At 36.7% G+C, this 22068-nt stretch overlaps 1 long non-coding RNA gene across 2 annotated transcripts in view; it reads right to left on the bottom strand.

Annotated features, from left to right (window-relative positions):
• Nucleotides 1-22068, bottom strand: part of LOC117663844 (uncharacterized) — an 85548-nt gene that overhangs the window by 57142 nt on the left and 6338 nt on the right. Inside the window, exon 3 of one of the 2 annotated variants that reach the window (XR_015733031.1) lies at nt 14570-14614. This is a non-coding gene — a long non-coding RNA (uncharacterized LOC117663844). Of the gene's footprint in view, nt 1-838; nt 1023-14569; nt 14615-22068 lie in introns of those variants that run through there. The other variant, XR_004590832.3, reaches the window with a different exon arrangement.

Raw genomic sequence — 22068 nt, 5'->3', positions numbered from 1 at the left:
ATTCCTTATCACCTCAAAGGGAATATTTTATCGGTCAGTAAGAGCTGCTCCTGCTTTCCATAGACATTTTATTTAGAACAAATAAAAAATAAAAAAGCAGGGAACATCCTTTAGCTCTTATTTGACTTATATTCAGTATTGTGAGATTATTTCCATATGGTTTGGATTGGATTAAATTAAATTACACCCTGTTAAATCTCCACTTAGTCATTTAGTATCAAGAGAGCTCCCCCCTGATGGTTAATCTATGAATATAGAATTAAATGCTTATTCGTATAAAACACTGGATAATCTCCTAGTAGCTTCATATGGATGTCATAAGAGAGAGACAAAGCCAAGGATTATTGAACATTATATCTAGTGCTATTTCCAAAGGCAACAAACTAACATTGCCATTTAATAGTCTTTGATAAACTTCAGCAGACCCATTGAAGGACTAGATTCAGCAGGTGTTCAAGGAGAGTTATCATAATTATGCATTGTCTCATATTTACATCTGTCTCACACACACACTCCTTCCAAAAGAAGTATCATTTGTCAAGATCAACAAAACTTAGTCCCAAAACAAAGCCATGTATGTCCAGCTAATTTTGAGAAATGATATAGTGTATTTGCTCTGCTAATACACAATTAGTTGTTTTCCCTACAAAAGGAAAGTTTGGAATGTGCCTAAAGCTGATAAATAATGACTATCTAAATATAATTTTTACCAAAGCAGCCTAATAACTGTCTCTTTTAATAAAAGAGGAACCTTTGTTTTTCATCTAGAAAGTTTCTATCCTCCATTTAACTAATATCCTCTACCAGAATGGAAGCAGATCTAAAAATACAAACATACCTCCAAGTTCTTTTGACATTTTGATGAAAAGAAGGCCACAGCTGAACTGATCCAAACAAATTACAACAGGGAGGTCTCCTGACATCCCTAGGCCATATTCTGTTAAAAATATTGTAAGCAAGTCTAACTAGAATTAAGCAACTTTGCCAGCCAAGAAATTGAGCAAAACCACCATTACAGCAAGTTGTAGTTGCCTCACCCTTCAGATTCTCCCTTGGGCGCAATAGTCATTTCATAAACTGTAGGAACTCAGTGAGATATAACTTTGCTGATGCAGTTGTGGGATAGAATTATTATTTCTTTGCCCTCAAAATTTTGAGGTATGCTTGATCAAATCTAATTGTATACCAATTGCAGTATTACTTCCATACTTATTCCATCTATCATAGTTCCAGTTTATATCCTTGGAATGGAAAATTAGATAATTTTCAGTTTAGTTTGCACCAAGCACAATCCCCTATATCCAATTCAAAACAAGCACACAGGCCATTCATGTAAGATAGCCAAAAAAAAAAAAAAAGCTTGATTATTGTTTATGAAACATTGCAAAGAAAGAAAAATATTAACTAGAAAAATGGGATAAAAGGAGAGACAGAGAGACAGAGACATGAATAACAGGCAAGAATGTTACATTTTCTCTATATTTCTATATAGTATCAGATGGTCACTAAGTGAATGTGTGACTAACAGAGTGTGAGCACAAATTTTACTGGTTCCAGCTGTCTCATTGTGATAAAATTCTCTCATACAGTTACTCCTGCAGTATTTTCACTCTAGCTTGCATTGCTGTGAGGTGCATGAAATTTGGTCATAAACATGACATTAATCAGATGATTATTTTTATTATCATTGTATTTGCAATTGGTCACTAACCAAGGTAGTTGGTAAATTATCTATGCCATCTGACGGGTCAATGTAGCTGCCTGTCCCTATTGACACTTCCCTCCAGCTGCCCATCTATTATTGTCCCAACATATACTTCTATTACTAGTTTACCCATCCTCACTGCCAATGTGTCCAGAGACTTATGTTAATATAACCTTCCATGTATCAACTGGTCCCACTCACAATTAATATTTGTCACAAGAGTTAACATGTCTGCCACAGTCATGCACATACCTATCTATTCTTCTCATTGTAGATATGAGCTTGTGTCAATTTATCTCCATCCCATAAGAACAGTTTCTAGGGAGCGTGGACCTTTCTATCAAGATCTAATGATTATAAATATATACAGAGGAATAACTATAAACTCTTTGCCATTGTAGTCTTCATGATAAAGGTGTAGAAAATGTAGTTTTCTGATTTGCTGATCTCATGTTTCATCCATGGCTACTCTTATAGAAACTGATAGGAATTGAAGCTCAGCAACATAAGAAGGATCCTGTGTTACCTATCCCTCATTAAATAAACAAAAGAATTAGAAATATCGCCGCAAAATGTCAATTTGTATTATAGATAAAAAATAATAAACAAACTGCATAGGCCATAGTATTGCTAAAATACCTGCATTTCAATGAGGTAAGAAAGTGGAAACTAGTATTAATGAAATGCTCCAAGCCTGCAGAAGAAAATCAGGACAGAAAACTAATAATAGTTCAATGAATCACTGTTTTCAGCCTAGCATGGTAACAACCAGAAAGTAGTTTATGCAAGTTTTCTTCCTGTTGCCTGTTCTTATATTAGTTTATAAAACTTTTCTGGTAAGAGTTTCAGTTCACTTTGCAGTGGCTTCCAAAATCCAGGCAAAATTTCTGGAAAAATAAATCACATCTCCCTTAGCACTTCCAAACATGAAAAGATGTTTTTAAAACACAAAGAACAAAAAGTGACAGAGTTTGTAAGTTTTCTTCTAGAGGATGACCCAAACCTTCCCAAAGATACAAATCAAAGCAATAATCTGTAGGTATGACTAATACTGTTCCTTGTGCAAAACGCTTTGTATTCATTTGTTGTTAAGGAAACTTCATTCCAAGCTCTCTAATAACTGGGTCCCCCAGGTAACTATAAGCAAAACATAGGAACAGATTTATGGAACATTATTTTATTTTCAAGACAGATGCCCACTCAACTGGCACCAGAGATAATAAGATATACTTTTAGAACTAGCTGTGTGTTATTACCGTCTCACATAATAATGATTGTTTTAAGCTAGTTAATTCCTTTCAGTAGTAAGATTTGTAGTGTCTGAGCAAGTTGGTGAGTGAGATCTACAAATCCTGCTAGTTATCTTAGCAATACTTATATTTAAAGCTCATCTCACACAACAAGCACTGAAAGTTATTTACATGCCTGCCTATTGTACTTAATTTTTTTAATAGAGTATATATCCCAACTTTCTGTCAGTTCCAACACTGAAGGTGGCTTACAATAAAACATACAAAGTAGAAAAGATTGCAAACTTAATATAATCAACAATGAAATTAAACCAGTCATTGGAATAATTGACAAAAGCTTGCTGAAAGAAAAATCCTAAATCCTGGAAAAGTAGGAGCCAAATATTTCTTGGTGGAATGTATCCATAGCCTGGGGGCAATTTGGGAGAAGGTTTGATTTTTGCATATCTGATAATCAAGCTTCTGGCAGAAAGGACATCTTCAGAAAGCTGTCTCCTGCAGCAGAAGTAACTGGGCACATTCAGAGTTGGACAAACAGATAATTAAACCTAAACCATTTAGGACTTTAAAGCCTAAACATTAAATTATATCTGGAAGGAAATGTTTAGTACTGTACTGTACAGACATAATACAATCCAAATTATTTGTATCAGTCAACAGCATGGATGCTGCATTTTGCACCAACAGTAATTTCCCAACACTTTTCAAAAATTGACTCATTAAAGTACACCACAGTAGTTAAGATGAATATAACCAAAGAGTTGAAAGTCAGACTGACTCTGGAAGGAACATATTGGGTACATCATTTCTAATTGTACAAATGTTCATCTTGCCACATGCCTGGAAATCTAGTGATAGCTCCCATATTGTAAACCTGATCTGTCTGAGATAATGCAAACACATTCAGAACAAATACCACCTCAGTCCTAGAGTCTGACTTTCACCTATTTCGTCTGGATTTAATTTTAGTGTATTCTGCCTTACCTAACCATATGAAGGTTAAACAATATTCCCTTCCTTGGAATTAGATAGTAGCAAGCAGTATTGCTGGGGGTATTCAGCTTAATGATTGTATTCCCCTCCAAAGCTGCATATTATCTCCCCTAATGGTTCCATGTAGATCATTGATTTCAAATTCAAATCACCATGAGGGTCCACAGAATGTTAATTAGCCTGAGAGCAGTACCACTTTTCAGGCCTTCAGTAAGAACATCTAGTAGTAAAAAACGAAGCATACTGTGAATGCTATATGCATGGTGCCAGATAGTAATTAGGACAGACCCATAGGATGTGAAATCCTGAGTCACTCCTGATTGGCAACCTCAGCATGAGCATTAAAAAAACCCAAAAAGAAATCAAAGACAATCTAGTGCGACATCACATATTATCCCAGCTTGCTCATGAAGAGACAATTGGGGAGCAGAGTAGGTGTTATAGGTGTCTCAAAGAAAGGGTCTCTGCCACCCAAATGTAGCTACAAATGTTCATAGAGTTTTGACAGACCATTAGATGGAGCCACACCACTTCCCAACTCTCCAACACTAGCCTGCTGGATCATAGAGTACCCTGGCAGATCAAACTGAAAAAGCTGTCCTCTTTTTAGCCAGATCTCTGGAATATATAACATTTCATCATCTTCATTCAGGGTTAAATCCTGGAAAAACTTTTTTACCAGCAATGACATTAAAAAAAAAGAACATCTGGATTGGAGTGCCCACTATCACCATCACTTACATTTTTTTTTTGGTTAGACTGCAACTTGAATAGAAGTATGGTTGATATCAGCCTACCCTGCTTTCCTTTGTGGGACAAGTTGTGGTCTTCCACCAATTTGCACAATTCTTTCCAACACTCTCATGAGGCCAATTCGTTATATTGTGATGTTTATAATGGCTAGCATAAGTCTATCATATATATTCTGAACAACTTACTAGGTAGATACAAAAGCACTCTTTAATGCCATTTTGTGGTTGTCTAGATGATTTCCAAAATCTATTACAGCCCTTACATTCTATGATTTTATAATGCAGATACATTTAGTACTAAGTTGTTTTTGGCACAAGATGTTAATAAAATACCCTTTAGATAAAAACAAGATAGAACAAGCATGTTGATATAAAATATATGCTTATTAGTAAGCCCTACACATTGTCACTTAAAAGTTAGTCCTCAACACATACTCATTTCAAATAAATAAGCATATAATTATAGAAAGAAGAAACCAGAAATACATACAAAATTGTGTGTTTCAGTATGGTGTCTACAAAGCCTAATAAAAAGAATAATATGTCATACTATTCAAAAGACAAAATAAAATATGTTGTATTTTAAATGTGTGTGGACAGTGTGTCCCAAATAAAAGGAATACGTGGTCATCGTAAGAGCAACAAAGTTACTATTATTTGCAGCATGTAATTTATACACCAAATAATTATACTGTGGAATAAACTATGCCTGAAAGTTCTATCTGATCACATCACTGCAGTGGCTTTTCTTATTTTTGTTTGTAAGAAGCAATTTCTATCTTGCAAAGAATTACTTTGCATTTGGACACCTAAGGGAATTACTTTGGGCAAGATAATTAATAGGATGCATCCAAGAGTTGAGTTGAGATTGACTCAATGGGCAGAAAGCAATACAATGTATGGAGATAAGAAAAACAGAATTAGAAGAATGGCTTAAAAGAGATTGCCTGGCCTTTATCAGTTCTGCAGGTTCTTTTGAATTTATTTGAATATATATAACCTTTATAGATTATGTTTTAAACTGTCAGCTCTAAAGAACTGACTTCTTTGATTCCTTTTGGTTGTTGTTGAATGCTAAAGAGTGAAAGGGGAAGGGAAACCCTCTCTTCAGCAATTCAAGGATTTGTAGACATAGCTTTTCCTATTTGATCCTTATTTGAATTTCCCTGCAGTTGATTATGTCTTTTATATAGGCATATTTGGGTTAAAGTGAAACCAGCAGTAGTGTGGAAGGAACCTGATGCTCTGAAATTAGAGGATAAATAACTAAATTGAAATTATACTACTTCTCTTCTCTAAGAGAATAAATAGGCCAAAAGCAGGATGGTGATATAATTGAAGGGAAACTGGATCGAGCAATTATAGGAAGAATTTCTTTGTATTAAAAGGCTGTGTAAAGCCTCAAAGGAATGCCTCAATGAAGTTTCAATTGATTATCCCTTCTAAACAGATGTGTGAAGACGGGGTCCTGCTTGGAAAAAGAGAATCAAATCAGAGGGCTTAAAAGAACAGCATTGCCTTTTGAAGCACTTTGCAGATTTGATGGCTTTTTCTTGTTGTTGTTGCTGCTTGTAGACCTGTTATAGATAATCTACAATAAGGGACCTTCAGTTCTATATGTGGAGAATACTAATGGGAACAAGTTGTGCAATAGCCTCTGACAATGGCCAAGAGCAACTAGCCAATGTGTGTTCAAGCTTCATTAAATTATCTGCTTCTTTTGAAGTGGTAAGGCTAATATTACTGTGAACTTCATTCCTTTTCTCAGGTGTCCAGTTCTTTAACACAGCCAGCCACAAGCCTTAACTTTGCAATCCCTTGTGTTTATGAATCCACAATAATCTTCCAATGTAGCAGGGCATTCAGCTCAGTTCTTAGCACTGTATTAACTCAAGGATAGCTGAATAATATTTTATTTGTTTTGTTTGATAAATTTATTTGCCACCCATCTCACCAAGGGGCTACTCTGGGAAGTTTACAGCAATAAAAATGGGGAAGAAATGATAAAAATATAAATGGAACAATATAAAACAATGAAACAAGAAAAACAAATAATGACAGCACCATGAATTAAAAGATGGGTGTAGGAGTCAGGAAGTGCAGGGGGTAGATGGGGTAGGCTAATTAATCCAGGTAGGCACTTCCAGTATAGGACTCCCCCATTGGGTCCCCAATCCCAGACAGGAATGCATTCTTGGATCAAACTGGTGTGTATTTTTACATAAGCTCTTATTCTGCATAATTGGAACAAATAGTGAATGAAGCTTAGGCTAACTCTTACAAGTGCTGGCCTAACCATTTAATGTTTTTAAGAATAGAGGGTATAAGATACAAATGTTAACTGTTCTGTGTCATCCTCTTTATAGCCTCTGAATCCGTGATGGCGAGCCTATGGCACGTGTGCCACAGGTGGCACGCGGAGCCATATCGGTGGGCACACGAGCTCAGCTCCGACGCGCATGTGCATGCTGGCCAGCTGATTTTCCAGCCTTCTGGGCCCACTGGAAGTCGGCAAATGGGTGGTTTCCGGCCTCCAGAGTGCCTCGGGCAGGGGGTGAGGCCATTTTTGCCCTCCCAAAAACAGGCCTACCTGGCCCACTTTGCCATTGCGTGCCAAAAGCAGGGGGAGCGTGGAGGGGTCTCACATGCATGCGTGGGAGGACAGCGCATAGAATTATGGCTGTGGGCACTTGTGTATGACACCCCCCACCACGCTATCCCCATGGTTTTGGCACGTGATGGCAAAAAGGTTAGCAATCCTGTTCTAGATCTTGCCTATATGTGTGGCATGTTATATAACTGTGCTAGCCTGTTTCTGCCCCTTTTCCCCATTAATTAAGGCCAAAAGTAACTTGCCCATATGTCACAATTCAGTCCAAACACTGATAAAGAGGGTCCTTTCTAGGGGTGGAAATTTTGCCAACTCCAATGATGTAATAAGAAGCAACAAAATGCAGGAAAAATAAAAGTCACTGGTAATTTTTTAGCCTCATGCCAAGTTTGATTCTCCTGAAAAAATATGTAGGAAAATATATTATTTTTTTTTATTTTTCAATTATGGAGGACACTTTTTGCATTGGGGGATTCTTTTTGGATAATTTGGAAATAGCTTGGCTTTTTTTAAAAAAAATCTTGGTTGCTCTACATTAAAAGATGCTGGGGAAAAAGTGTGGTGCAACACTTGAAGATACCCTGTTGAATAAAGAAAATTAATGTCCTGTAAAGGGTCAATCAGCAATGCAATTTGCATCTCATTCTATTAAAAAACAAAACAATGACATTATGTATTTTTTTTTATTTTTCAAATCAACAAAAAGACATAACAATTTCACAAATAGGAAATACTCAGGGTGATAATTTATCACAAGGTTACAATAACTGGAATTTGGCTCCAATTTGCTGTCTGTCTCAATTACTGCCTAAAGGAGCTGCTTCATTCCACCAAATAGTAGGGTCAATGTAACCACCAAGCATTTTCCATGTGAAATGTGACAGGTAGCCACAGGAGTGTTGTGATTTAACCTTTTTTTCATTCTCTTTTGATGCTATGTTCGGGATCTATAAAGGGAGAAAAGCAGAGGTGGTATTCAGCAGGTTCTGACCAATTCTGGAGAAGCGATAGTGGAAATTCTGAATAGTTCGGAGAACTGGTAAATACCACCTCTGACTGGCCCCATCCCCATCTATTCTCTGCCTCCTGTGTCCCAGCTGATTGGGAGGAAATGGTTATTTTGTAGTAACCTTCCCCTGGAGTGGGGTGGGAATGGAGATTTTACAATATCCTTCCCCTGCCATGCCTTCCAAGCTATGCCATGCCCACCAAGCTATGCCCACCAGTAGTAAAAAAAAAAATTGAATCCCACCACTGGAAAAAAGCTGTTTTAACTTTCAAATTAGCCTTAAACAAGTTTCTCAGTGCAGGGCAATAATATGACTCAGAAATTCTTCTATGGGGCATCAGCCTTTCAAAATCTTTATTATACAGTCTGAGAATTGCATTGTGCAGCTGGAGTGTGACACATCAGACAGTGGCCTTTAAAAAGTCCAAATATGGCACAGAAAGGAGGGAGAGAACTGGTGCAATGGCTGCTTTGGCTGGGGGTGGTAGATGGAGAGATTCTTTATAGGAAATAGACGTGCACGTGTATAGATGGATATAATAAGTATACACAAAGCATTCTCCCCTCTCCACCCACCCCAAAAAAGTGGTTAAAAGAATGCCATGGAACTTACTTTCATTTAATTTTGCCTTTTTCCATCCCAGGCAATTATCCAATCTGAGATAATAAGATTTTGTGATGGCTTGTCATGAGAGACAGGCAGAAACTTGCCAAAGTTTAGGAACAAAAGTTTTCAAAGGGAATTTGCATTATATGGAGCCATTTATGTAGAAGTAAACTGAGTCTGAATTATGTACTTAAAAGTTATTCAGAGCCATTATTGAGAATGATGGCTATTTTGCTTCATTTTATAGTCAATTGCAGAAATAAAGTTCTTTCACTTGGGGGCAGGAGAAAACTTAGAAGAATTTAATTTTAAACTAAATTATTTGGATGGAGAGATCATCTATTATTGAAGGTGAAGTGCCAGGAGGAAAGATGGTTACAGAGATTTTAACTCGTTGCAAATCCTGCAATTTCATTACTTTCCTCATTGAATATTTATGTAACAAAGCCGCATTAGTAGCTTCATCTACAGGCTTCCCAATTATTACTGTAAGATAACTTACAGGCCAATTGACAAACTAGCAGACTCAAAGTGCTTGGGAATTGAGCTAGTTTAGTGTTACCAAAAATTTTCCTCTAATGAACCAGTTTGTAAAGCTTAGTTTTAGCAACTTTTGTAGATAGCAACATCATGAATTGATTGAGCCTGGTTATTCTTTGAGCATTGTTTACTACAGTAGTGGGTTTCAAATCCCGGCACTACCGGTTCGCTATCGGTAGCACGCAAGCACAGAGAGTTTTTGATGATTCCTTGGTGGGTGGCGGAGCCTCCTGTTGCTGCCGCTACCAGTTTGTCCAAACCGGGGTGAACCGAGAGCGACCCACCACTGGCTTACTATTATGTAGGAGCATTATGATTTTCCATACTCCTATACTCCATTAAGATCTCTTTTATTGAATGTTTTTATAGAAGTGTGAAAATTTCCTGCATCCTGTGCCTTATGTTTCCTTCTGGATCTTGCCTGGTATTTACTGAGAAATTTTCCATGCTATGTCAACATTGGATCATTTGTAGTCAGCTTTTGCTTCAACAATCCCTCCCCACATTCAATCATATCTAACTTTTAGGGACTGCCTGGGCAATACCTGCAGTTTCTTGGCAAGGATTTCCAGAAGTAGTTTGCCATTGTCTCCTTCTTAAGGCTGAGGGAAAGTAGCTGACCACAGTCACCCAGCTGGTTTCATGCTCAATGGGTCCCCCATTTTCTAGTCTGATTCCTTACTCAACTAGATTGGCTCTCTCAACCTAAATTACTTAAAACTAAAAATCTGACCATTTGAGACACAATATGGTTCAGAATGTGACTCAAATAGCTTACATTCAAGGAAACAAAATTAATTTACTTGAATAATTAGCCAATTATTTTTAAAAAAATGTTTTTTCCCTCACATTTCTTTTTCCTTATTGATGCAATGGCCCCAAAATGATACTAATACACAATAGAGGAAAAAGGAGGTATAAATGAACATTCTATCCCACAGTGCTCAGTTTTTAAATATTTTGTTACCATTACTTCATGCTCAAAGATGTCTATTGAGATCTTCTTCAAAGGCCTTGCCTATAGCATCTCTTTTTGGATGGCAATGATGCAATGGTTGGTTGTTCCCGGTTCGCACCGGTTCTCAAGAACTGGTATTAAAAATTTGTAGTAGTTCAGAGAACCGGTAATAACATTGGCTGGCCACGTCCCGGAACCGGTCCCTGGCCTGGTCGCTGCTCTCTTACCCTGCCCACCTCATCAGAGGCTTTTTTTTTTAACTTTTAAAAGCATTTTTTCTACAGCCTCTTCGGCCAAAAAAATGTTTTTAAAAGTTTTTTTAAAAAAGCCTCTGATGATCGTGCAGCTTAGCTGGGATCGTCAGAGGCTTTTAAAAGCATTTTTTTCTGCAACCTCTTCAGCCGAAGAGGTTGTAGTAAAAAAAATGCCTTTAAAAGCCTCTGGTGATCCCACCTGAGTTGCCTGATTGTCAGAGGCTTCTAAAAACATTTTTTTCTGCAACCTCTTAAATTGTAGAAAAAATGCTTTTAAAAGTAAAAAAAAAATTGGCCACGCCCACCTAGTCATATTACCCTCCAAGCCATGCCCACAAAATAAGCCACATCCTCAGAACCAGTAGTTAAATATTTTAGAACCCACCCCTGCAATGATGGTCAAAATTTTCTCAACTAGCAACTTCATTCATGAAGTTCCCTATATTTATTGATCTCAGAGGTGGGCAAACTACAGCATCAATGGCTCTTAAGGAGTCAGATAGTGAGCAGATCTATAAGGCCAAAAGCATTGACATTCCAGTCCAACAACAACCTTCCCAAATTAGTGTTACCATGTTGTACAATGTTATGCCATTTTCAGTGGCACCTTGTTATCAAAAATAATAAGAAAAAAATGAGATTTTTAATACAAGGACATTTTAATTGTATATATGCATTTGCTTTTTAAGTGTTCTGTTCACTTTGGTAATTGCTTCCATTCTTTTTGTTCTGTGCTTTACTGCTGCTGTTTTCTTTTAAAATGTATATAAGCTTGGGACTTCAGAAATGTTAAGTGGATGCTAAATAAATATTACAATTTATATTAAACGAATGTAAATTTACTTTCATTTGTGTTCACAAGGTATCATTAGCATTATAAGACACATTTTCTATCATTCAAAATGAGGTCGGTAAAATGAGGACCCAGATTGTTGGGGACAATATGCTGATTCTGTAAACTGCTTAGAGAGGGTTGTAAAAGCACTATGAAGCAGTATATAAGTTTAAGTGCTATTGCTATTATATAGAAATGTAAAGGGATGCAGATTCAACATGCATCAAACTGGCATCTGAAGTTCACATGAGGTAAACACCTGGTCTTAATTCAGTTACATGTTGCTAGTAAAGAAATTGATTAGTCAGGGAAGCAGATGGATTTGTTGTTGGGTTGAAAGGTTTGTTCATGAGAATATGATGTGACCTCTGTGGGGATTTAGATGCAAGACATAGATTTAGCTATTAATAAAAAAACAACATTGCTCTTTTAAATTAAAGTGTCACACATCATGGAGCTTTTGCCACAAAAGTTCTCCTTGTGATGGTAATTTCTATTGTTAGGTCCTCAATTTGACAGCTCAGCTGGAGAAAACAAAACAGTGTTAAACATAAAGATAATGAATTAAATTATGTTTTAAGATGTCTTGATTTATTTGTATATAACTTTAACCTCCTTGGCTAGAATGACTGATGATATAGAAGACTTTTCTCCTGTTAGTATCTCATTCTGGACCTGATTAAAGGCAAGGATATTGAGATGTGTTGTACAGTCCCCAGGAGAAATATAAATTTCTCTTCCTGAATTTTCCCCATGTCTTCAGGCACTGACAATAATGAATCTTCATAGCACATATGTGAGTCATCTTTTAGTCATCTGCTAAGAACAGGCCAAAGCAAATGCCAGGGTTCTCTCACTAAATTGCTTTGGCTCTGCCAAGGGTAGATATTGTACAGCAGTCCATTAAAGCCACTGGCCAAGATTTCTGTTGGCCCTCAATTAGTTGAATTCATCACATTATGCTCACCTTGTAGTTTATTGCTTCACCTCTGCCTTAAATAGAAAGTTAACTCTATTTCAATAAATTCTATTTATTCATCTCTGACGTGACTCCACTGAACATCCCTACAAAACACACAAAATACTAGAAGTTATTGGAATACTTTTCCTAAATACTGAACCAGTTAATAGATTCTGATCAACTGTTTTGAGAACATACTGGCTTTCTTGGGGCAAAAACTGAGCAATACAACCTTAACTGGAAATAGACCCTAAGAAGGGAAGGAATCAGCTGATCATGATGGATTCTGAATCATGTAATGTATAATATCAGTGTAGACAAAAGGGGAAATGATTTGTAGTTTAAAAGGAATGGAATGGTTTTTGAAAGAACCTTGAAGCATTGGGAATATAGTCAATTCTCCTAACATGCATTATTAGATTCTATGAGGAGTGGCTCTGCTGGAAAAAGCCTCACAATTCCAATCTGACAATTTTTATTACCACATTGCATATTTATGTTGTTGTTCATTGATATTTAACAGCTATCTGCAATGTAGCAAAACCTTAACTAGGTCCTTAGGAATAAGATTTTTTTTTATTGTTATTAAAAATAGAGATGTTGTAAAATTTACATTCACAGAGAATACAGGGAGAAAAAGGATTTAAACTTCTACAGAAACTAACTAAGAAAGAAAGAAAGAAAGAAAATCTTTCCTCTGGTTTAGTTTTTTCATGTAGGCAGACATTCTGCATGACTTTCCACGTTTGTTTTTTTAATTGAACTTGTTAATAGTCTCAGCGATAGTATTTTAAAAAGTTGGGAAGGCAAGGAAGAAAGCAGAAACCTCTAGCAAAGTGCTTATTGAAATTAACTGCCTTTTGGAAGAAATAAAAATGACTAAGGCTCCAGGTAACATTCAGTCTGGGAATGATATGCTCTGGCTGTCACAGAAGAAGAAGGAGCTTCTCTGCCTGCTACTTAATTTTTATCACATAGACAACATCACATTTGCCTAGAATTTGCATGGCAAGCAGAAACTGAAATTTAGGAGCTTTATAACAGTTTTTATGGGCTAATTTTATTTTTTTATCACTGCAACATTTTTTGTAATAGCAGTCACAGACTGTTCTAGCTTTCTGTTTCACTGGGACAAATCTAGATAAATTAGATCCTTTATATTGTAGCTGTCAAAAAGAGAGGCCTACCTTGTATTCTTCTAAAAGATGTTTTATTGTGTCATTGTGAAAAAAAAAAATCTTTAGCATCCATTCTCACTGACAATGATCCACAGGACTTAAAACCCCAAATGTGTTGTTCTGAACATACAATTAACCCTTTGCAAGTTATGGGTTATGCCCTCAGTCCAGAAAGGCTGGAAATAATCTATGCTAAACAGAGTTATGAAATGCACATAACACTTTTATGTCATTTTTATTGTATAATGTCACATAAATTACAAAAGTGTGCAGCCCATCAGTGTTGTAAGTTTCAACTGATATAAAATAAAATGTCCAGGATACTATTTGGTGTCTCCTTTTCTATTTATGTTATGTATCAGTTCCATCTGTTTGCAATGTCTTCAGCTGAGCTCCTGGTTTTGACAATGGCTCAACAACAAAATATCTGAAAGATGATTTCCTTCTATATGAGCCTGCCCGTTACTGAAATGATAATGATGATGATGTATTAAAGTTGGTTGCTGTCCTACTTCCAACAAATCTGGATGAATCAGAATAATCAAAACAAATTACAATAAAACCAATACAGGTAGTCCTCGACTTACAACAGTTCATTTAGTAACCGTTCAAAGTTAGAATGGTACTGAAAAATATGACTTATGACCATTTTTTGCACTTACGACCATTGCAGCATCCCCCGGTCATATGATCAAAATTCAGATGCTTTGCAACTGGCTCATATTTATGATGGTTGCAGTGTCCTGGGGTCATGTGATCAGCTTTTGTGACCTTCTGACAAGCAAAGTCAATGGGGAATCCAGATTCACTCAACCATGTTACTAATTCAACATGTTACTAACTCAACAACCGTAGTGATTACTTAATAATTGCAGCAAGAAAGGGGCAAAACTCATTTAACAAATGTTCCACTTACCAACGTCAATTTTGGGCTGAATTGTGGCCATAAATCAAGGACTACCTGTAAAAGGAGGAAAGACAAAAATGGTAATCTCCTGCTGCTCTCGTTGCTTTGTCCTCTCAAATATTAGTCTACTCTATATGCTTTGAAAGTTCTTATTTAGGTTCAGCAGTCCAGAAATGCTTTTGAAAGTCTTTATTCCCAGTGCATTTGCATCACAGGTTCAACTGAACCCATTCTGCCTATCATGGAATGAATATCATGAGTACAAACACCCCAGGAGGCATAGGGCATCTGACAAGTCCCATTGTTTCTGCTGTACCTTTAACATGTTGCTGTGGATGTCCCTGGCTGCATCTGAGTGATTTTTCTCCCTAGGTTCCTCTGAATACAGTTTGAAATCCCTGATCTTGAGCCACATTGACAATGAACAATACTAGTTTGATTGGGAAGGAACAAAAATCATTGGCCATGCCAACACCCACTATACACATGAATTTATTGATGCCTATTATTCTATCAAGGGAGCAATTAACAAGCATATTGATTTAGATCCAGGATATGAATACATAAGAAACCAAACCATTCGAATGACCTATCAAAAAGAAAACCAATCAGCTGCTCAGAATTTAAATATAGCTCCAAACGAAGAACCAATCACACAACTAACTGACCACATGGGCACACAAGACATGTATAAGTTAAAGAGGAATAGGACAATAAAATTGTGCTGATGATGTTACCTAGTCTAGTAATGAAACATTGAGAAACTAAATTGAAAGAAGCTCGGAGAGCAAACCACTGCCAAAACCCCTAATCTTACTACGTATTTGAGAAATCTTTTCACTGAACATCAGTGAGTTAGGGCATTTCTTTCTGCATGACAACATCCTGACTTTATGGCACAAACAATTTTATAAAACAGGTATCAGTCTCCTGATGCAAGAATACAAACAGCCCCATCTCCCTCATTGATATGAAAGGTTGATTGCACAGAGATTTCTACTCAACATTCTTGATGAATAAGTTCAAATTGTTGGTGTTTTATGACATGGGGTACATAAAATAATTCAAATGGTAAATAAGTACTTCCTTTTGAATAAACGTTTTGGTGACCCTTTTGTTTTTAAAATGGGACAAACAAAAAGGTCTACACAATTGCAATTGTTATCATTAATTCAAGAAGGTGAACGCTTTTATGAGAGGATTTCTATTTAATTAGGCAGTCCTACATTTTCCAAACCAATAATTAGTGTCAATAAATATTTGTAGCTGAGGGTTGAAATAAGGGGTCCTACCAAGGATCCCTATATTTAGTGTCCTGGGTCACTAAAATAGCTATAAATTAAATAATATAATCCTATGCACACTTATGTGAGAGTAAATCTCACAAAACTAAATAAGTAGGTGCTATTTGTATTACTTGTACCTATAGCATGGAGAAAAGTAATCTACTTAAATTCACCGCATATAGGCTGCCTTTGTGCGCACATGAATTATTTATTTATTTGTTTAAATTATTTATTATTATTTAAATTTTTATACCGCCCTTCTCCGGAGGGACTCAGGGTGGTGCACAGCCACAATAAAACAACATATATCCATAAAATTTAAAAACAGTTTAAAACATATTAAATAATTTGGCCCTTATATTAAAAAACTAAAAAACTAGACACCCATTAAAATTCGTTATTTAAGCCAGCCCAGCCTGTTGGAGCAGTAAAGTCTTACGGGCACGGTGAAAGGTATGTAGGTTGGGGATCATACATACCTCCGGGGGCAATTCATTCCAGAGGGCAGGTGCCCCCACAGAGAAGGCTCTCCCCCTGGGGGTCACCAGTCAACATTGTTTAACCGACGGCACCCTGAGAAGTCCCTCTCTGTGGGAGCGTGTTGGCTGGTGGGAGGCTATCGGTGGCAGAAGGCAATCTCATAGGTACCCAGGTCCTAAGCCATGGAGCGCTTTAAAGATGGTAACCAGCACCTTGAATCGCACCCGGAAGACCACCAGGAGCCAGTGCAGCTCGCTCAGGAAAGGTGTTATATTGGTGCGCTGTGTTGGTCCCATAATCACCCGCACGGCCGCATTCTAGACCAGTTGGAGCCTCCGAGTGCTCTTCAATTATCGTATGTACACATGTAGCATCAATATATCAGTGGGAAAAAATGCCATATGTATGGACAAGGCTGCCAAGTATTCACAGTCTATTCTATTAATCAAATTGACTGGAGAAAAAAGTACCATCTCTCTGACTCTGGTACCATAGAGCAGAACTGCTCTTCTAGCTTGAAAAGTAATGTATGTTGGGATCAAACAGTACATTTCATCTTGAACCTTGGACTTCCCTCCAACTTCCAGCATCATAAATAAGCCGAACCCATACATCTTCTTTAACTCTGGCTCTGATTCCAATTATAATTTTTATATATTATAAACTTCTCTTTACTAACAAGTAGAAATAGGTACACTAAACTCAGGAATAATTATGTTATTCCCAGATAAACACCATCCATTTTTAACAACAGTTGAAATTTACTTTTCCTTTGCTTCTTAATTAGGGCTCAGGAAAGGGAGAAAGTAAGTGTGAACAAAAATTCCTGCCTCCCCCTGAAAAATGTTCTATTACTTTCACCATCAGATCAGGTTTCCACAGTCTGGTCTGCTGTAAAAGAAAAGACCATGCCTTTCAAATTTTCTTATGGCTGACAATATCTGATTTATCTTACATTAGCTCCTGTTAATTTAACCCTTCAGAGCAAGCTGTCAGTTAAGGTTGTTTTTGTCTAAAATCAAATCGCTAAGAAAAGATTTGGTGAGAAATGAAATATTTGCTTCCCTTCTTATTTTATTCTCTTCTTTAGTATCTCTGGGCTTTCTTCAAATTCCCCTCTGCTATTTGTGGTGTCTGGGCAAGCCCTTCATGTCTGGAATGCACCTTAAGACAGAATTATCAGGGGAAGTGATCATTAGACGGCAGGTGGTAAAGAAATGTGGGTTTTATTTATCTTCTTCATTTCTCTTGCCACTGGTATTCCCCCCACCCAATGTGCCATAGGCTGAGGCCATGCAAAGGCAGGCACCAATATCATTAAGCAAGGAACACTGTCATTCATGCAGCTGGAGTACATACACATTCTATACAGATCGTCCTTCTTTAATAACCCTACTTGAGATTGGCAACTCCATCACTAAGTGAAGCAGTCATTAAGCAAAACATCACATGACTGCCCCACTTAGCAATGGCAATTCCAGCAGTCCCAGTTGTGGTCATTAAGTGACTTGCCTGTGGTCATTAAGTCAAACATCATGTGACTGTGACTTGTGCCCTCCTGCCAGCTTGCCCATTGATTTTGCTTGTCAGAAGCTGGCTGAATAGATTGCAAATGATGATTGTGTGAATGTGAGGAAGTAAATGAGCAGCAGTTGCCAAGCTCTGTTCATGTGAATTACCCTGCAAGGGTAAGGACCAAGTCATAAGTCACTTTTTTGAGCACCATAACTTCAAACATTACTAAATGAATATCATTAAGTGAGGAAATACATTACCTTACCTTTATCTATAAGAGACAATTTGAAAACATAAACATTGTTATTAGGTGAGAGAAAATTCAAAAACAGTCCTGTTATTTCCGCCTGTGGAAAAGGCTTATTTTTTTCATAAAAGTTGCACAAATGGCCCTCCAGTATAAAATAGTGTGCATTGAAGATAAACCAAGCCTTGAAGAGCAAAAGAGTAGCTTTCTTCAGTCAGATACTAAAGATGTCAAAGAATCCTCCAGCTGAAGGGTCAAATAAATGTCATCAGAAGTGATGCAATTGCAAAGTTTTAAAACCAAGGCATTGTGGGAATTTCAAGAGGAATTTGTAAACCAAATCCTTATCTAGGATTGCAGCTTGCGAAACAGAAGTACAAACTGATTTTTTAACTTTTAAAAATAAAAGATACTCAAGCATTATTATCACCTAATCAGCCAAAAGTAAATCTGAAAAAGTATACTTCAGTGTGTATTTCACTTCTAAGTATTTTATTCAAAAAGGAATAGAGAAAAGATGCAGTAGAAGCAATTGTTTATTTAGTTAGATACATTAGAACACAAAATTAGTTTTTCTCCAGGGTTATAGCATCAATACAAAGGAAGGTCATCCCAGCCCACATAAAAATTATAATGTGGGCTACTAGATCATCTGAAATATAAAAAATAGATTTTTGGGGGGACGAGAAGGGAACCTGGTTAATATATGAGCAGGAAATCACCAGAAAATCCCCCTGGGTGGGTTAGAGTGTGAATTTAAAAAAAAAAAAAACATCCTGAATGAAAATAATGGCAAACTACTTTTAGGTTATTGCCAAGAAGCCAACATGGAAATGTCACCAGTAACTATCTTTGAATCAAGAGAATCAATTTAGTACAGTAGTTAAGTTTCAGGCTACAAACCAGAAGATCATGAATTCTAGTTTCATGTAAGACATGAAGTTTACTCAAGGTGACCTTGGGCCAGTCATTTTCTCCAGTCCTAGAAAGGAAACAATGACAAACCATTTCCAAAAAAACCTTCCCAAGAAAACTTCAAGGACTTGTTCAGGCAGTTAACAGAAGTCAAAAAGTGACTCAAAAGAACATATTTCTATACGTCTTTTTGTAAAAGAAATCAAACAAATGCAATTTTTTGCATATAAAATAAAGAGTGATTCCCACCCTTACTATTCAAGTTCTATGGAAGCAGGGTACTGAGTTGCTTGGACTTCATTTGTTACATATATTATTTCAGCCTATATTGTTTCCATATTTGAAATAATTCCAATAAAAAAATTAACTCCACAATGAAAAACAGAACTATTTTGCCTCTTCTTTAATTTACAGCCAGTTTAGGATTCTAGTTTTGATAGTGACCAGGAGCAACTGTTTTGTATTGGGCATGAAACTTTTTACTGACAGTTTTGGTAGTAGCATCAGCATCAGTAAACCCCATCTGCCTATAAACAGAATAACGGATCTGCCAGTGTTCAGTTGATTGATAGAACACTCTTCCTGCTTTCATATGAATGAGGAGGACTGATGATCCCATAAACTGCAGGGAACAGCCTCAGGATAAATGAAACCATTATTATAAGCCTCAGCCAGTCAGATCTCATATTTATTAATGTGCCAAGCTCACTTTCATTCAGGAATGGGCAATTCATGGCCAAGTACCCACATGTGACCCTTTTAAACAGCCATTGGAACATTGTTTATGCTGCCATGCATAAATCCAGCTGAATGATTTAAATCTCTTTTAAGCATGAAAACTCATTAAACATGTTTTGGGTATTGCTTCATTGATTATTTTAATGTGGCATCATCTTCCACAATGGCCAACATGGAACGCAACCAATGCATAATTTAAAACCATGGCTCTCTCCACTCCATTTAGTAGTTCTTGTGCTCTCATATTGACCACATTGCTTTTTCTCATTTAAATTTTATCTACCTTGGCTCTTTATTTTCACTACCAGCTTTCTTTTTAACCTATGCATGTTTCCATGAAAAACCAATTACATGGCTGGACACAATTAATGTGAACATGAAGATCATCCAGTTAGATAATCATCCAGTTGATTGTTGAGCTGAAAAGCAGAGCTGCATCTGAAGGAAAACACTAGGGTGATGAAGAAGAGGATGCTACTATTATCAATATAGTTTGTATTCTGTACATAATACAATGTACAGACTTTGCAATATTTCCTATATAATGGGTAATGGACAATCAATAAATGTGCAGCATATATACACAAGGAGAGAGAGAGGGGGGGAGGGAGGGAGGGAGGGAGGGAGGGAGAGAGAGAGAGAGAGAGAGTTCAAGTTCTTATTTCAATTCAACTATTTTATGCAAGAAATTTCAACCTGTTAAAATAGCATGTTCTGTCTAAAAATTCAACATATCCAGACACATAGAAGCCCACTTGCCTATTATAACTGTCACCCTCATGACAGAACTTTCCACCCAAGTTGATAGTGGTGCTACATGACTAGCCATGAACACAAGAGTAATTATGGCATCCACTGAAAACATACAAACTTTCAACAGCTCATAACACTTTGAGCCAGTCTGAGTGGGGAGTATAATGATAAGGAGAGGATTCAAGGAGCCAGTAGACAATTTCCTGAGTTTGGTTCAACTTTCCTAAATGGGACTTTTCATCTCAGTTGTAAAAGCTCAAAGAAAAGCTATTGGCGAAAGGGCCAGACATCTAAAAACCACATCATAATGAGTTTGTGAAAGAAAATAATAAATGCTGAGTGTAGAGCTCAGGTTACTTCTGTTGTCACAACTCTCCACAGATTTAGAAGACCATTGCTCTGACTCCATCAAATATGAAAGCTAGTAAAAGATTTCAGGACTCTGCAGCATGCTAGCAGATTTTATCTTGCCTGAGGCTAGACTAGCTTAACTTTGGAATGCATGGTAAATCAAAAGAGTGCAGGAGTTGGTTTAGTAAGTAATTTAAGAAGACAGTACATTCCCTCTCTTCCCCACTCCCTACCTGTCAAACTCATAATCAAACAAAGAGTTGCTCTCACTCTTATCCCTCCCTTTTCTGAAAAAAAAAAATGTAAGATAGAATGTAAAGTGAACACAAAAGAAGAGTTTTGATTTTATTATCCCAGTGTGCATTCATACAAGTTGCCTTCCTTGGTTTCATGTTTGATTCTGCAGAGCACTGATCAGCTCAGGTATTTGGGTTTTCTGTCAACAGAAAAATATTTTTACAGAAGGTGAATTTTTGATCTATTGGAACATAGGATTGAAATACAAAGATGTTCTTCTTGTACATGTTGTAGGAAGAAAGTAGTCTATGATACCCAAAAATCAGAAGGACTCTGGTACACCTTTCCTGGTAACAAATTTTATTAAATGGCACAATGAGCTATAAAAAAATAACTTCATCAGATGCATAGAGTGGCTAAGTGATTTAAATTTGGATGACATCATCTGCAGTCCATGAAAAGTTATGCCTTTTAATGAAAAGCATTAGAAAAGATGATACCAGACTTTTTCTGATATTGTACCTATCAAGCAATTTCTAGTTTGTGTCATTTGTAAGACCATTCTATCCTGTTTCCACATTAATGTGTTTTGTTACCATTTCCCTCAAAATAAGACATTCCCTGATAATAAGCCCAATGGGGCTTTTGAGTGCATGGCAATAAGGCCAAGCGCTTATTTCAGGGTTCAAAAAAATATAAGACAGGGTTTTATTTTCGGGGAAACACGGTATATTATATGAAAGTAAGAATGTCAAATAGCTTATATAGAAATATATGTCCAAGCATATTTTATGACAAAGTATTGATACTTAAACATACTTTATTCTTGCGCCAAACACTGCATCAGAATATTCAGAAAAGTGCTGCATTTTTATGTGCATTATTTTGTAAAGTTTTGAAGGCACAAAAACAGATAATTTGCTCTTCATATATGCAAAGACTGAGTTGCTTAAACATGTCTAATGTGAACTTCTTGAGAAAATTAA

This window comes from Pantherophis guttatus, chromosome 3 (genome assembly GCF_059756535.1).
Source record: "Pantherophis guttatus breed Tessera chromosome 3, ASM5975653v1, whole genome shotgun sequence".
NCBI classification, from domain to species: domain Eukaryota; kingdom Metazoa; phylum Chordata; class Lepidosauria; order Squamata; family Colubridae; genus Pantherophis; species Pantherophis guttatus.
Note: the sequence above shows the minus strand (reverse complement) of the source record. Positions and strands in the feature narration are given on the sequence as shown.